The following is a 14,620-nucleotide window of genomic DNA, read 5'->3' as shown; positions in this document are numbered from 1 at the left end:
TTAAATTTTACTTTAAAAACGGGGTTTTAGGTAAAAAAAAATTTTTTTCTGTCCCCCCAGAATTAGTTTTAAAAAGATTGGGAAATTTTTAAAAAAAATTTTTTTGCACCCTCAAAAATTTTTACAAAAAAAAAAAAGTACCAACAAAAAAAGGGGGAACTTTTTAAGGGTATTTAAAAGGGGAATTTTATTCAGAAAGATAATTGCACAAAAAAAAAATTTTGTTTAAATTTTTTCTTCTTTTTTAAATTTTTTTTTAAAAGGGTTTTTAAAAAATTTTCCCCAAAGCCCCTGCTTTTTTTAACCCCCTTTTGGGGGGGGGGAAAAAACAAAGGGGGTCAAATTTTTTTTTGGGCCCCCAATTGGTTTTTTTTGGGTTTTTTTTTATGAAAATCCACTTAAAAAAAATTTTTTTAAAAATTTAATTTTGTTTGTTTCCCTTTAAAATTTTTGTACCATCAATTTTAGTTACATTGGGGATGTTTTTTCATTTTTTTTTTTGGGGAAAATGAAAAAATCTTTTATTACTTTTATTTCTAGCAAAATTTTTAAAAAAAACCGCTTGGTTCTTGAGGACGCTGAAAAGGGGGGGATTTTTTTTTTTTTTTAAAAGGTATTTTTTTTTTTGGCCCCGCGGTTTATTTTTTTTTTGGTTTTAAAAATTTTTTTTTAAATAGTAAAAATTTTTTTAGGCTAGAACTTTACGAAAAAAAAAAATTTTTTTAAAATATATTCGTTTCGCACTTTTTTTAAATCACTAGAAAGTTTTGTTTTATTTTTTCCGTTTTGTACCAAAAAGGTTTCCCCATTTTAAAAAAACCCCCAAAATTCTTTTTAAATTAAAAGGATCTTTTCTTTTTCACTTCCCAAAATTTTTAAAAAAAGGGGGTTCCCCAAAAATCCTCCAAAAAAACTTGCTTTTTAAAAATTTTGGAGGGGGAAAAATAAAAAACTACGAAAGGGAAAATTTGGGGGAAAACCCTTTATGTAAAGTATGATTTTTTAAAATGTCTTTTTTTTTAAAAATTTAAAAAAATTTGGGGGGAAAAGGGGGCATAGGGGGGGAAATTTTTTCCCCATCTTTTTTCTATATCCCATGTAGCCCAAAAATAAAAAAAAACCCCTTTTTTTAAAATTTTTTTTCCCCAAAAGGGGGGGGAGGCTTCCAAAATTTACGATTTGAACTATTAAATTAAAAAAGCTTTTGGGGGAAAAACCATATTTTTTTGGGTTTAAAAAACTAGTTTTACAAAATCACCCCCTTTTCCCCACGGGGGCCCCAAAATGGGTTTTTTAAATTTTTTTAGGGACAAAGAATTTTTTTGGGATTTTATCGGTTTTTTTTCCCCCTCTACCACCGTTTGATTAAAAATTTTTTTTGGGGGGTTTAAGGGGGGTTAAACCCTTTTTAAAATGTCACTGGGTTTTTGCAAAAATTAAAAAATTTTAAAAACCTGGAGACAAAAAAAATTTTAAAAGTTATTTGGGTTTGGGGGCCCCTTGGAACGGGGGAAACGTGTTCTTTTTTTTTTTTCCCCCACAGAGTGAAATCTGATTTTCCCCCCCTTTTAAATTTTTTTCCCCTACAAGGGGGTGTTAACAGTACTAAATTATGGAGAACTAACCCCCAAACGGGGGTTAAAAAACCCCCTGTATTTTGTTAAAAAAAAAAGGAAAAAACTGAAAAAATTTTTTTTTTTTCACTGTTTTTTTTTCCCCAATTTTTTAAAATCTTTTTTTAACATTTTGGGGGGCCCACTTTTAAAAAAAGGAATAAAATTTTTAAAACCAAGGGGAATACTTGTTTGGGTTTGGGAAAAAAAAACGTTAGAAGGCCTTGAAGGCCGGGAAAACCCAAAAATGGGGGTTTACATCTAGGGGAGAGTGGCCCCCGGGGGGGGACAAATCTTTTTTTAAACAATTTTTTGGTTAGTAAAATTTTTTTTTTACTAAAAAAACAGGGGGTACAAGAGTAACAGTTAATCGGTAAAGGGTACTCCAGAACCCTTAAAAAAAGGGGAAACCCTTTTCCCCAAACTTGGGGGGATTTAAAATTTTTTAAAAAATTTTTTTTTGGGGGAAAAAATTTTCCCAAAAAAAATTTAAAACCGTGAACTATGTTTTAATAGGGGTTTTTTTTGGGGGCAAGAAAATTAATTTTTTGAAAAAATTTTTCACTTTTTTGGGGGTTTTTTTTTTTGGCCCCCTTCCCAAATTTTAGAGGGGGGAAAAAACACCCCCAAAAAACAATTTAATGATTCGTTTTTTTTTAAAAAAAAAATTTAAAATAAAAATTTCCCCAAAAATTAATTTTTTTTTTTTTAAATTTTTAAAATTTAAAATATTTCCCCCAAAAATTTTTTTATCCAAAAATTAAAAAAAAAATTTTTTTGGAACTCCCAGTGGTTTTTAAATTTTTTAAAAATTAAAAAGGGGGAAAACGCTTTTAAAAAACAAAGAGGTTTTTAAATTTTAAAAAATTTTTTTAAAAATTTTTTTCGTTTTTTTCCCCCCCAAAAAGCTTAGCGCCCCACAAGGGGGGGGCTATGTAAAAAAGGGGCCCACTTTACAGTCCTGTTTTTTTCCCTATACTCGCATGTTGTTTAGAAATCTCGTCTGTGTAGAGCCCTTTTTAAAAAGGAAACTTCGACTATACTACCCAAAACTTTAAAAAATTTTTTAAAGTGAAAAAAAGGGGCCCAAAAAATCCAAGCTCCCTGGGGGGGTTTTCTGTGCGTGGTTTTTCCCCTTTTCGTTTTTTTTGGGGGGACAGAAAAAAGTGAAGTTGTAACACGTTTTTCATCACTGTTTTTAAAATTATATTTAGAGGGTTTTTGCTTTTTTATTTTGGGGGTTTTTAAAAAAATTGAATCCATATCGAAATGAAAAAACAGAAAAAAACTTTTTTTTTTAAAACTTTTACTTTTTTCCCCATTCCCTTTTCCCCCTACCCCCCCAAATTTTTTTTAAAAAATTTTTTCCCCCTTTTTTTTTAAAATTTCTTTTAAAAAATAAGTAAAAAAAAACCCAAACCCCCAATCTCTACAAAAAACGTTTTATTTTTAAGGATAGTTTTTTTGGGTTTTCCAACAATCACCCAAGCCTTAATTGAGATAAACGGGGGGGAGAGTGTTTTTAATTTTTTTAAAATTTAAGCTTTTTAAGGGGGAAGAAACTTTAAAAAAGCATAAACTTTAAATAAGCATTTTTATTTGCTTATATCAGGTCATTAAAAACTTTCAAATTTTTTCAAAATTTTAAAAAAAATTATCGAGTTACAAAAATAAAATTTAATGGAAAATTTCTCAATTTATTTTGGACCAATAAAAAAATTTCTTGGCTTCATTGAAATACAATATTTGGAAAAAAGAGTTCATAAATAATTTAAAAAAATATTAAAAAAAAATAGCAAAATTGAACCAGTTTGTAAGTGATGTCGATTTATTTTTTTGTAATATCACCCAGTACAAAACTGGGGGAGAAAGTTTAAATAAGTTTTTTGAAAAAACTGAATGTGAAAAAAAAATAAATTTAAAAAAATAAAAGCAGATTTTGTGATTTTTAAAAATTTTAAATGTGGAGATTACGACTATATAAATTACCCGAGGGATTTTTAGGGGACATTTACATTTCTAAATTTGACAAAAAATTCAGGGGCTATACAAGAAAGCGCTTTTTTTTTTTTTTAATTTCAGGAAATGTTTTAAAATTTTTTTGGGGTTTTTTATATTTTTTTTAAATAATTTAAAATTTTTAATTTTTTTAAGGGTTTTTTTATTATTTTTTTTGTTTTTACGCCTTAAAAGATAACCCGTGAATATAAAACCAAAGTATAATTAAAAAAAGTAATAGAAAAACCCAAAATTAGTATTATGGGGCCAAAACCCTGTACCTTTCAAAAATTGAAAAATGCAACCTTGATTTTTTTTATGCATGGTTTTTTCTTTTAAAAAAAATGTAACTTTTTCTTAAGTGTAATTTTGGGGGAAAAGACCAAACTTTTTATTTGGACGCATTAATATGTTCTTTTAAGAATTCAATCAGTTGTTAAATTTTTTAAAATGGGCACAAAAATCCATATTTTTAACTGTTTAAAAAGCAGATACCCCAAAAAAAAAAATTCCCCCAAAAAAATTCCATTTTATCTCATTGTATTTAGAAAGCAAAAATCTTAAATTTTTTTTTATTATTCCGGCAAAAAAAGGTTTTAAAAAAACTTGTCCCAAAAATTCAAGCCCAGTTTCCTTCCCTTTTGGGTTTTTAAACCCCACTGCAAAAATTTTAAATTTAAAAAGTTAAAAAAGTCGAAAAAATGGAAATTTTTAAAAAAAAACCTTTTCACAAAAAATTAGGCGACACAAAAAAAAACCCAAAAAATTTAAAAAATTTTTTGGTAAGTGAATTTGGGGGTACGAATGATAATAAAGGCCCCGGGGCCCCCTTTTTAAAAATTTTATTTCTTTTTTTTCTTAAATATTCTTTGGGGAAACCTTTAGAAAAAGCATGTTTTTCTACATTTTTAAAGTTTTTTTTTTCCCAAATCCCCAAAATTTTAAATTTTGGGGCCAACAATTTTTTAAAAACTAAAATTTACGCAAAAAACTTTTAATATGTAATAAAAGATGTTTTCCCGGTTTTAAATTTACCTTTTTTTTTTAATAAAAAAATTTTTTAACATACTGTCACATAAAAAAAAATAGAAAAAAGTTAACTTTAAAAATGTTTCAAAAAAACTTTTTTTGGATCCTTATAACGGGGACAAAAATGTTAACAAAAAATTTGTAGTTGAATTTTTTCTATTTAAACAAAAAGAATATAAGTTTAAAGGCCAAAAGCTAAGTTTCTTTGTTTTTAACTATTTAATGATTTTTTTTAATAAATAAGAAATAGGGTTGGGTTTTTCCCCGGCCAAACCCCTATTACTTGAAAAAAATTAAAAGCATCGAAAAGGTCAAATGGGGGTTTATATTTTTTTTTAAAACTAACTTTTTAATTTTACATCGATTTTTTTTAACCTAACTTTTAAAATTTTTTAAAGGCAGTTACGGGGAATTAAGTGGGTTGGATTTTGGTTTGGTAAAAATCCATTGCTTTACTCTTTTCCTTTGGGATATTTGGAAATTTTTTATGTATTGAGAATTTGGACTTAAATGGATGCGAGGGAAGTTTTTCCAGGGTGGGGGAACGGTTTGCTGTTAGGGCTTTCTTTGGATAGAAGTTTCCAATTTGCAAAAAAGAAAAACCCCAAATGTTAAATAATTGAACCCTTTTTTTCCACCCCCGGGCCCTTAGATTTAAACCCCCATTGAAAAAAAAAAAGATATAAATTTTGGGGGGTTAATATGTTTTTAAATTTTTCCCAAGGGCCCAAGAACGTTAGAAAAATTTTTAACCCAGTTTTAAATTTCATACTGACATAAATATTTTAACTAAGGATTTTCCCGTTTCTTTTAAAATAAATTTAAAATCGGGTCGGAAAACGGTAAAATTTAAAAGTGTCTTATTTAAAAAATTTTTCGGGTATAAGTATTCCCGGCACCCAAAAACCCGTTTAAAGTTTCTATCGTATATTTATAGGTTTTTAAGGCAAAATTCAAATTTTTTTTTTAAAGTTCACCATTTTAAATATGTTTTAAATTTATCATAAAAACCACCCAAAATTTAAAAAAAGCTTTTTGGTCCCGTTTTTTAAAAAAATGTTTTTTTACATATTCTAACGTTTTCGTTTAAAAAGTATGTGTTTTTAAAACTGGACGGGGGTTTTAAACATTATTTTTTTATGAAAAGGACGAAGGGTTTAAAGTTTACTACAGACAATTTTTTTTCCAAAAAACTTTTTTTTTTAGTTGCCAGCCCCATTACAGGCGGGGATTAAAGTTTCCCATTTCCTGGGGAATAGAGAAAAATAGAACCCTACCACTTCTTAAAACGACCCGTACTAACTTCAAGGTATTCAAAGATTTTTTTAATGAATTTTGGGAGCATACAGGGGGGGGGTTTTTAAAAAAAACCTTGGTTCGGGGGGTTTTGAAACTTTTTTTGGGGTTGGGGGACTGAAATTAACTTGGGGTTAATTCTAAGGTTTTTTTGGGGGATTTTAAAACAAATGATTAAACTAAATTTAAGCAAAGGTATTAAAATTAAAAGAGAAAAAAAAAAAAAATTTTTAATCTCAATAAAACAGTTTAGCTTTAGAAGTCGGTTTTAAATCTTCCAAAAATAAATTTTAAAAATTTAAATTTAAAAAAATTCCCTTTTGAGAGGGGGAAAAAAAAAAATTTTGGATTGGTTATCTGGGTTTTTTGGGTTAAATTTAAAAAACCAGGTCTTTTCCCTTTAGTTAAAGTCAGTTTAACCCCAAAGGGAATTTTTTGCATATGAAAAAAAATTGAGAAAAGGGAACCGGGGGAAACCTGATTCAAAATCAGAAAAACCCTTTGGGCCCGTATTTATTTTTTATAATTGGGGTAAATGGTTTTTTTAAAAAAAGATATTTAAATTTTCTTTTAACCATTTTTTCCTTTGAGGATAAAATGAATAAACCATATTTAATCCCACAAACTAAACTTTTTTTAAAAAGACCCCACATATTTTAATGGGGCTCGCGGTGTTTAGGTTTTTTATTTTCCCTTTTTATTAAATCTGAAAATTTTTAGAAAGTGAGGGGGTTTAAGGGTCGTTTATCCAAGCGGGAATTTTAAAAAAAATCTTTCCCAGTATTGTATTGTACAAATTGTGTTGAATCCAGGGGACTATAAGAATTTTCTCTTTTTCCCCATATTATCTTTTTTTCCCTGAGTGAAAATTTTTTCCCTCCCTTATAAAACAAAATTTTTGGGTTAAAAATTTTTCTTAAAATTTCGCTTATATTTAGAAAAAAATAGTCTTTCTACTCGGACAAAGGTTTTTTTCCCCAAAAATCTTTTTTTCCCCGGGACCAAAAGTTTTGGACCCCAATAAAGGGGGGACTTACAACCCAATTGGATTCGAAAAAAGTTGTATAGCAAGGGTTTTGTAAAATTTAAAGGTTTTTTTGGGGGCCAAAAAAATTAAGTGTATTTCATTTTTGGGGTGGCATACCCGAGCCGTAGCGGGCCCATGATAATGGACGAGGGAGGGTCATTCAAATGGAAAATTTTTTAAAATAGGAAAAACCCCCCGCGTTTTAAAATGGGCCCCTCCCTTCGCTTTTTTTTTATACTGCTATGTGTTTCAAAAGTTATGTTAACTTTTTCCGAAATCGTTTAGGTTTCTTTTTTAAAAATTTTATTTGATGTTAGTTCTTTAATTTCTCCCCATTAAAGTTATAAATTAAAAATTTTTTAAATTTAAAAATCAATCAATTTTGTTTTCTCTTTTTTTTAAAAAATCATTTAGAATTTAATTAAAAAAAATCAAAAATTTTTATTTTGTAAAAAATATCAGTAATTCAAAAATTAAAAATTAAAAAAATACATTTCTAAAAATATTTGTATTGCCTATTTTTTTTTAAAAAATTTTAAAAACTCAGAAACCCTTTCGTCTAAAGAAAACCCCAATTTAAAATTAAAAGGGATAACGAAAAATATTTTTTTAAAATTAAAAAAAATTTTTTAAGTAGGGGAAAAATTTGATAAAAATTATTTTAAATTATTTTTTTTAGTGTAAAAAAAAACCCCCCGCCCCTTTTTTTTACCCCAAATTTAAAGGGAAATCCCACCTTTAAAAACTCGGGTTTTTTTTTTTTTTTTTTTTTTTTTAACCAAAAAATAAAGCTTTGTGCCCCAATTTTTCGTCAAAAGGTTTTCAGTTCTTTTCGCAAATTTTTCGTAGAAAGATAAAAACAGACAGAAAGGGGGAAATGGGATTTTTTGGCCCTTTGTTTTTTTTCCTTTTTCCGGATGTTTCCCTATCTAGTTTTAAAATTTTTTTAACTAAAAAGGTATATAGAATTTTTAAGGTTCGGGGGAATTTATTTAAATTTTACCCATAGTCCAAAAACGGCCCCCTGTAAATAAATAGTATACGGGTACAAGGGGGAAAGGGGTGATAAAATGCAGGGGTGTGCTTACGGGTATTTTTCTATTATACCCTGCCACTCATTTTTTTTTGGGTACACATTTCCCTTTCCGAATTTCCCAATGGTAGTAAAATTCCTCATATTTGATGAATTGAAAAACAGGGCCCACCGGGTTTTCTTTTAATTTAAATTGCTGTGGATTTGGGTTGGGAAAATTTAATTTTTTTCCAAAAAAAAAGGGGACGTGGTTTTTTGTGTTACGTAAAGGGAAAGGGGGGGGGCGATTTAAGTTTAATTTCTGTGTTATACGTTTTGACTTTTTATAAAAAGGCTAAGTAGGGAAAAACCAAAACCCCTTTAAGTTTCCCCTTATTTTACATTCCACGTTTTTTTTTCATAAAAAAAAAATTAAAAAAAAAGGGAACCATAATTTTTTTTGGAAATTGTAACAAATTTCATTTATTTAGATTTAAAATTCCCAATGGGAGAAAAGGGGGATTTTAGTGATCAGGATTCCCGGGGTTTTTTTAAGAAAATTCCCTTTATATTTGGGTTTTCGTAAAAAGTAAAAATAAAAGTTCCCACTCCCAAAAAATTTTTTTTTTTTTTTCTTTTTTGTATCTTCCCTTTTTAAACCCTTTCAAATTTTTAATTTAGAGGGTTAAAACAGTAAAAAAAAAAAAAATTCCTTTTTGGAATGAAAAGGGCCCCTCTGGTTTTTGTTAATTAAAATTTTTTGGGTTTTAAAGTTTATTTACATTGCTTAAAAATTTATAATAATTTAAATTTGCTTAGGAAAAAAAAAAAATGATAAAAAGAAAAAATTGTTTCTTATTAATTTTTAAAGGAAATTAAAAGGGGGAAAACAAAGTTTGTACAAGGGGATGTAAAATGGGAGAAGAAGATCCCTAAAAATTTCCCCATAAAAAAAAGAGGTTTAAATTTTCTTTTACCTATTCTGTAAAAAAAGGGAAAATTTTTACTGTGAATTTTTATCTTATTCCATAAAAAACTTTGGGGGCCAAACCCAAAATTGTATACTCAACCAAAAATGAAACATAAACTATATTTAATAAGACTTTAAAAAATTTTTTAAAATCTTTAAAAAAAAGGTTATAATAGTTTTTTTTTAAAAAATCATTTTTTATAAAAATTTTTTAGGGATTTGGGTTTTAAAAAGGGGGTACTTTAAATTTTACAAAAATTGTTTCAGTATAGGGGGTCAAACATTTATGGTGAAAAAAATTTTTTTTTTACAAAAAAAAAATTTTATTTTCAAATTTCCTAAATTTTAAACTTTTAATTAGAAAGGTATTTAAAAAAAATTTATTTAAACTGAAAAACCCTATTTTGGGGTTTTGAAAACACTTTGTTCTAAAATTGTTTCTTTTTTCCATGCTTCAAATAGGTGCTCCTTCTTTGGGGGGGCCCCATGTAGCCAAAAATTTTAAACCCACGGAATTTCTTTTTTTTTAACTGTATGTTCTTTAAGGGGGACAAAATTTTTTCGATCCCCCTGTTATGTTTTAAAAAAGGAGCCCTTTGGGGTCTAGAAATACTATTTTAACCCTCAATCTTTAACCACTAAACCAATAATTAAATCTGAAAAATTAAATTTAAAATTTTTCTTATTCTTACCCCAGCTTTTTTAAATTTCCAAACTAGACTAAATTTTGAAAAAAAAGTAAAAATTTTTATGTTTAAATAATTTTTTATTTAAAAATTTTTTTATACTTAAACCCTTAAATCGTTTTACAAAAGAAAATTGGGCCCGGGTGTAACATTTTGGGTTTTTATTTGTAAAAAAAAAGTGTTTATCACATTTAAGGTATTGATTTTTAAACAATAACACAAAATGTTTTGATGTATTTATTTACATTTTATTTTTTTAAAAAAAAAATTTCTCTTTGTGTAAATTTCGTCATGGTTTATTTTAAAATTTTTTTAATTTTTAAATTATTTATGACCCTGAGTGAAATTTAATTTAAGTTTTAGTTTGTAATCTTACAGAATGTGCAAAAAATTTATTTCTTGAAGTAAAATCCTGTCGGAGCCTTAAAAGGGGGGGGTTTTAATTGAATTGTTTAAATTAAAACTTTTCCATCAAAAAAGGGAAAATTTTAATAAAAAAAGTTTATCTTGGGGTTTAATTCCAAAAAAAAATGGAAAAGGGAATAGGGTTTTACTGGGCCCGGTCAAACAAGTTTTTACTGTCGTGTAATAAAATTTACTTTTCAATTTCCTCCTCATTTCCCAACGAACGGGAATTTTTTAAGTGTGGTTTTTTTGTTATTTTAAAAATTTTAAAAAATTTTAGGGTTAGCTTTTTTAAAAGGACCCTTTTTTAAAAATTTAAACAATCTTTTAAAAATTTTTTTCCTTTCAAAAAACTTAAGTGTAAACTTTGATAAAATAAAAATAAAAATTGTTTTTTAGTTCTTTCGGAAAAAAAACTTACCTTCTTTAAAAACATTTTATTATTTTTTTTTTGGGGACCCTCCCAAAAAATTTTTAAATTTTGGGGGAACCTAGCCCCCCAAAAAATTTAGCGAAAAAGTTCGAAAATCAAATAGATTGTTACTTTTTAAATGTGTAGGTTTTAGGTTTCCCTTTAGGGAAAAGTTTTTTTATATGGGCAAAAATATTTTAAAATTTTTTTGAAAAAGGGGTTGGTTAAAATTTAAACAAACCAAAAGTTCCTTAAAAAAAATCCAGAGTTTAATTTTCTTTCCAAAGACAAAAAACCTAATTTTTTATGTAAAACCCCGGAAAAAATTAAAAATTTTAAGGTTTAATAAATAAAAATATTTTAAAACTAAACTATAAAAGTAGTTTTCTTTTTTTCCCAATGGGAGGGTGGGGGGTATTAAAAAACGTTTTAATAAACCTTTAAAACCCGGGATTGTGCAGAGGCTAACCCTTGTTTTTATTTATGAAAAGTCATGCCCCGGGGGGTTTTTGTCCAAAAATTTAAAAAAAAAGGTCTCGGGAAAGACCCTTTCAATTTTAAAGTAAAGTTTTAACAAAAAATTCTAAATAATTGAAATTTTAATCAAAACACAGTTAAACCCGGGAAAATTTATAATTTATTCCCAATCACGTCTTTTTCATTGAGTTTTGTTTAATTATATACTTTTAATATCCCACAAAATTTTTTGGTGTTTTTCCCAAATCTTGCAAAAATTTCTTTTTTTACAAAAATATTTTATTTTGTTGGACTTTAAAAATAGGGGGAAAGGGATTTAGGATTGAGCAAATAAAAAATTTTCCCAAAACAAACTACTTTATAGACTACTCTTAAACCAGGGGTAAATGGGGTTTTCCGGGTTTTCCCTTTAATAGGGGAAATAGCAAAAACTAATCCCAATTTTTTTGTGTTTTAAAAACCCAAAAAAAATTCCCAATCTATAAGCCTTTTGGTTAGGGAACAATCTTAATTTAAAACATTTTTAATTTCTTTCGATGTCAAAATATGTTTGATTCTCGGGGAAATAAAAAAGGGATGAGCGGGGGGCCCAGTTTAACCCAGAGTTTTTGTAGTAGGATTTTCCCCCATTCAACAAAAATTCCCGGGGTAAAGGGTATGTTTAAATATTTTTTAAATTTCCCTGCAGTATAGCTTCTTTTTAACCAATAGCAGTATTGTTTTTTTTTTAACTTTATTTGGGGGGTTTTTTACATATGTAAAAATTTGTATAGTGGGGATTTTATTTTGGGTTTAGAAATTTTTTCAAACCCAGAAAAAAATTTTTTGTATGAAAAAAAAAATTTTTTTTTAAAAAAATTGGTTCAAATTGGGAAAAAATTAAACCTTTCGAGGGAAGGGCCGTTTTTTTAAAACCCTTCTCTCTTGAAGAAGGAAGGGGGGGCCCAAAAAATTTTTTGGTTTTTGCAATAATATTTTACCTAAACAAAACTTGTTGTATTAAAACGTTATATGGGGGAAAAAAAATTAAGGGTTTTTGGTTTTCTTTTTTTGTCCAAAAATTTTAATGATTTTTCTTAAATTTGTAGTATTTTTTAATTAATTTTTTTATCCGTTTTGGGGGTCTTCTGGGAAATTTTGGGGAAAACGACCGCTGTTTTTTTGGTTTCCCCTCAAATTTTAAAAACACATTTTATAAAAATAAACACTGCATGGCATTTCATGAGTAGTTTTAACTTAATAATCAGTTTTCTGGGTTTAAGGTTTGGGGTTTTTGGGGCCCTTTTTTAAACGTTTGGGCCCGGGAAAAAAAATTTTTCCAATTCCATATTTAAAGTTTTTAAAAAGGGTTGAAAGATTATTTATTCCATTTCTGCTAGCATTTAAAACTATTATGTTTCCCAAAAATTATGATTTAAATTTTATTATCAAACCGTCTATGAGTCGTTATTACCTTTCTTCCCGGAAAATTTTACCTCCCAAAAACGTTTTTAACAAAAAATTTTTAATTTTTTTTTTGGGCCCCACAGCCATGAAACAGCAAGGGAAAAAAGGGGACTGTTTTAAAAAAACTGAATAATAAGGGGGAAAAAATAAAAAAAAATATTGTTTTAATCAATTTCTTTAAAATTTTTTTTACAAAAAGAAAACTTTTAAATTAAAAAAACAAGAAAATTGTTTTATTTAAACATTTTCTTTTCCCTTTTAAAAAGGGGCAGTTTTTCTTTATTATATTTTTTCCATTCCCCCCCTTTAAATTGTTTTTAACAACGGGGCGCGTGTTAAATTTATTTTTATCAAATTTTTTGAAAATGTTTACCTCAATTAGTCCAAGTTAAAGAGTTTAAAAACTTTTAAAGCATTGAAAAACATTTTAAAAAAGGGTTTCCGGGGTTCAAGTTCAAAAAAAAAGACTTCAAAAAAAACTTTCCGTTGTTTTAAAAGTTGCTTTTTAAACCAAGTCTTTACAATACCCCTTAGTTCTCAGCAAAATTGTTTTTAAAATTTACCCTTTTTGTTTTTTCCCCTAATTTTGGTTTATTTTCTAACGAAAAACGGGTTAAGCGTTTAAAACAAATTTTAAAAACTGTTTTTTTTTAAAAAACAACCATAATACAAATGGATTGTTTAAGAATGTCGTCATCTTCCCAACTCAATTTTACTTTTTCACTGGGGTTTTAAAAAAAACTGAAAGTTTTGAAAGATTTTTTTTGTTTAATTTTCAGCCCAAAAAATCCCAAAAAAGGGAAAACTTTGAATTTATTCTGATTTCTCTTTTTGTGGTGTTTTAGGTTTTGCTGGGTTTGTTGTTGTTGTGCTCTTTTAAAATGGTTGCTAAACCGATTTTAATAGGTGTTTTTAAATTTTAAAAAATAAAATTAATAGGGGAATAGAAATAAAAAATACTTTTTTCAGTTCGTAGAGGGAAAAGGGTTTTTTCCCATTTGCGGTTGTCTTTCTGAAAAACTTTACAAATTTTAAAATTTTTAGTGTAAAAATTGTTTTATAACAGCAGGAAATTTATTTTAATTTTGAAAGAAATCTTTTAAATATTTATAATCTTTTTTTAATTTTTTTAAAAGATCAAAAAATATTGGGTTTATGATTTTAAATTGTGTTTTAAAATCGATTTATTTAAAAATTTTTTTAATAATAAGCCCCACGTTGGGCCCTTATTTCCGGGGCATGTTTGAAATCTTATTTTTACTCACAAAAAACGTAAAAACCCAAACTTTTTTTCCAAAAATAGTGGATTTTTTAAAAATATCTTTTTTGGTCATAGTTTTGTTTTTAGCCAAAACTATTTAAAGGGGTTTGTGTAAATTTTTTTAAATTTAGGGCCCTCGTATTTAAAGTGAAAATTTTAAAGCCCCTAGAAACCTTTTTTTAATGTTATTTGAAGGATTCTTGAAAAATTTACGTTTTTGCAAATAATAATTTTTTTTTAATTTAAAAGTTTATTTAAAAGGGGTTTTTTCACAAATGGGCAATGGGGGAGTTTGTTGGGAAATTAAATTGTGACTAACTTTTAAAAATTTTAAACAATACAATCCTTAAGGGGAGAAAGCCCAAATTTAAAAAACCCGGGAATTTTTTTTGGTTTTTTTTCCGGGTTTTAAAAAAGCCCTGAAATTTTCCTCTTTACAAGGGTTTAATATTTCCGGGAATATGTTTTTTTTGCAAGTTAGTTTAAAAAAAAAAATTTTCTAACGGCTTCCCGGGCCACACTTCCCCTACAATCAAGAACTGAGCGCGACGCATCCGATCGTGCGTTTCTCTTACACCGGTGCTTTTTTTTTTCTTTTTTAAAAGTATACTTCAGGGGGGAAACCTGTATATGATCAACAGTATTTTAGAGCCATTGAACCCCCCAGGCTCTTTTGACAGCTAAATTTTGGGACCGCGGGTTTTTTTGTTTTTTTTTTTACATTTTTTTTGTGGGGTGTTTGTTTTTGGGAAAAAAACCCAAAATCAGGGGGTTTTTTAAATTTGAAAACCCATTTTGTTTTTTGTTTTCCCTTTTTTTTTTTTAATTTTAATACTCGGGGAAAATTTTGTAGTTTTTTGGCTGTGTAAAATGCCAAGATAAAAAAAATTTTATTTTAAAAAGGGAAAAAAAAAACCCTTTGGATGGAAACTGTGCCCAAAGCGACGGAAGCCTAGGCCTAAAAATTTAGCGATGAACCCAAATTTTC

The sequence above is a fragment of the Homalodisca vitripennis genome, chromosome 1, assembly GCF_021130785.1.
Source record: "Homalodisca vitripennis isolate AUS2020 chromosome 1, UT_GWSS_2.1, whole genome shotgun sequence".
Classification (NCBI taxonomy): domain Eukaryota; kingdom Metazoa; phylum Arthropoda; class Insecta; order Hemiptera; family Cicadellidae; genus Homalodisca; species Homalodisca vitripennis.
The sequence above is the reverse complement of the archived record's forward strand: the minus strand, read 5'-3'. Positions refer to the sequence as shown.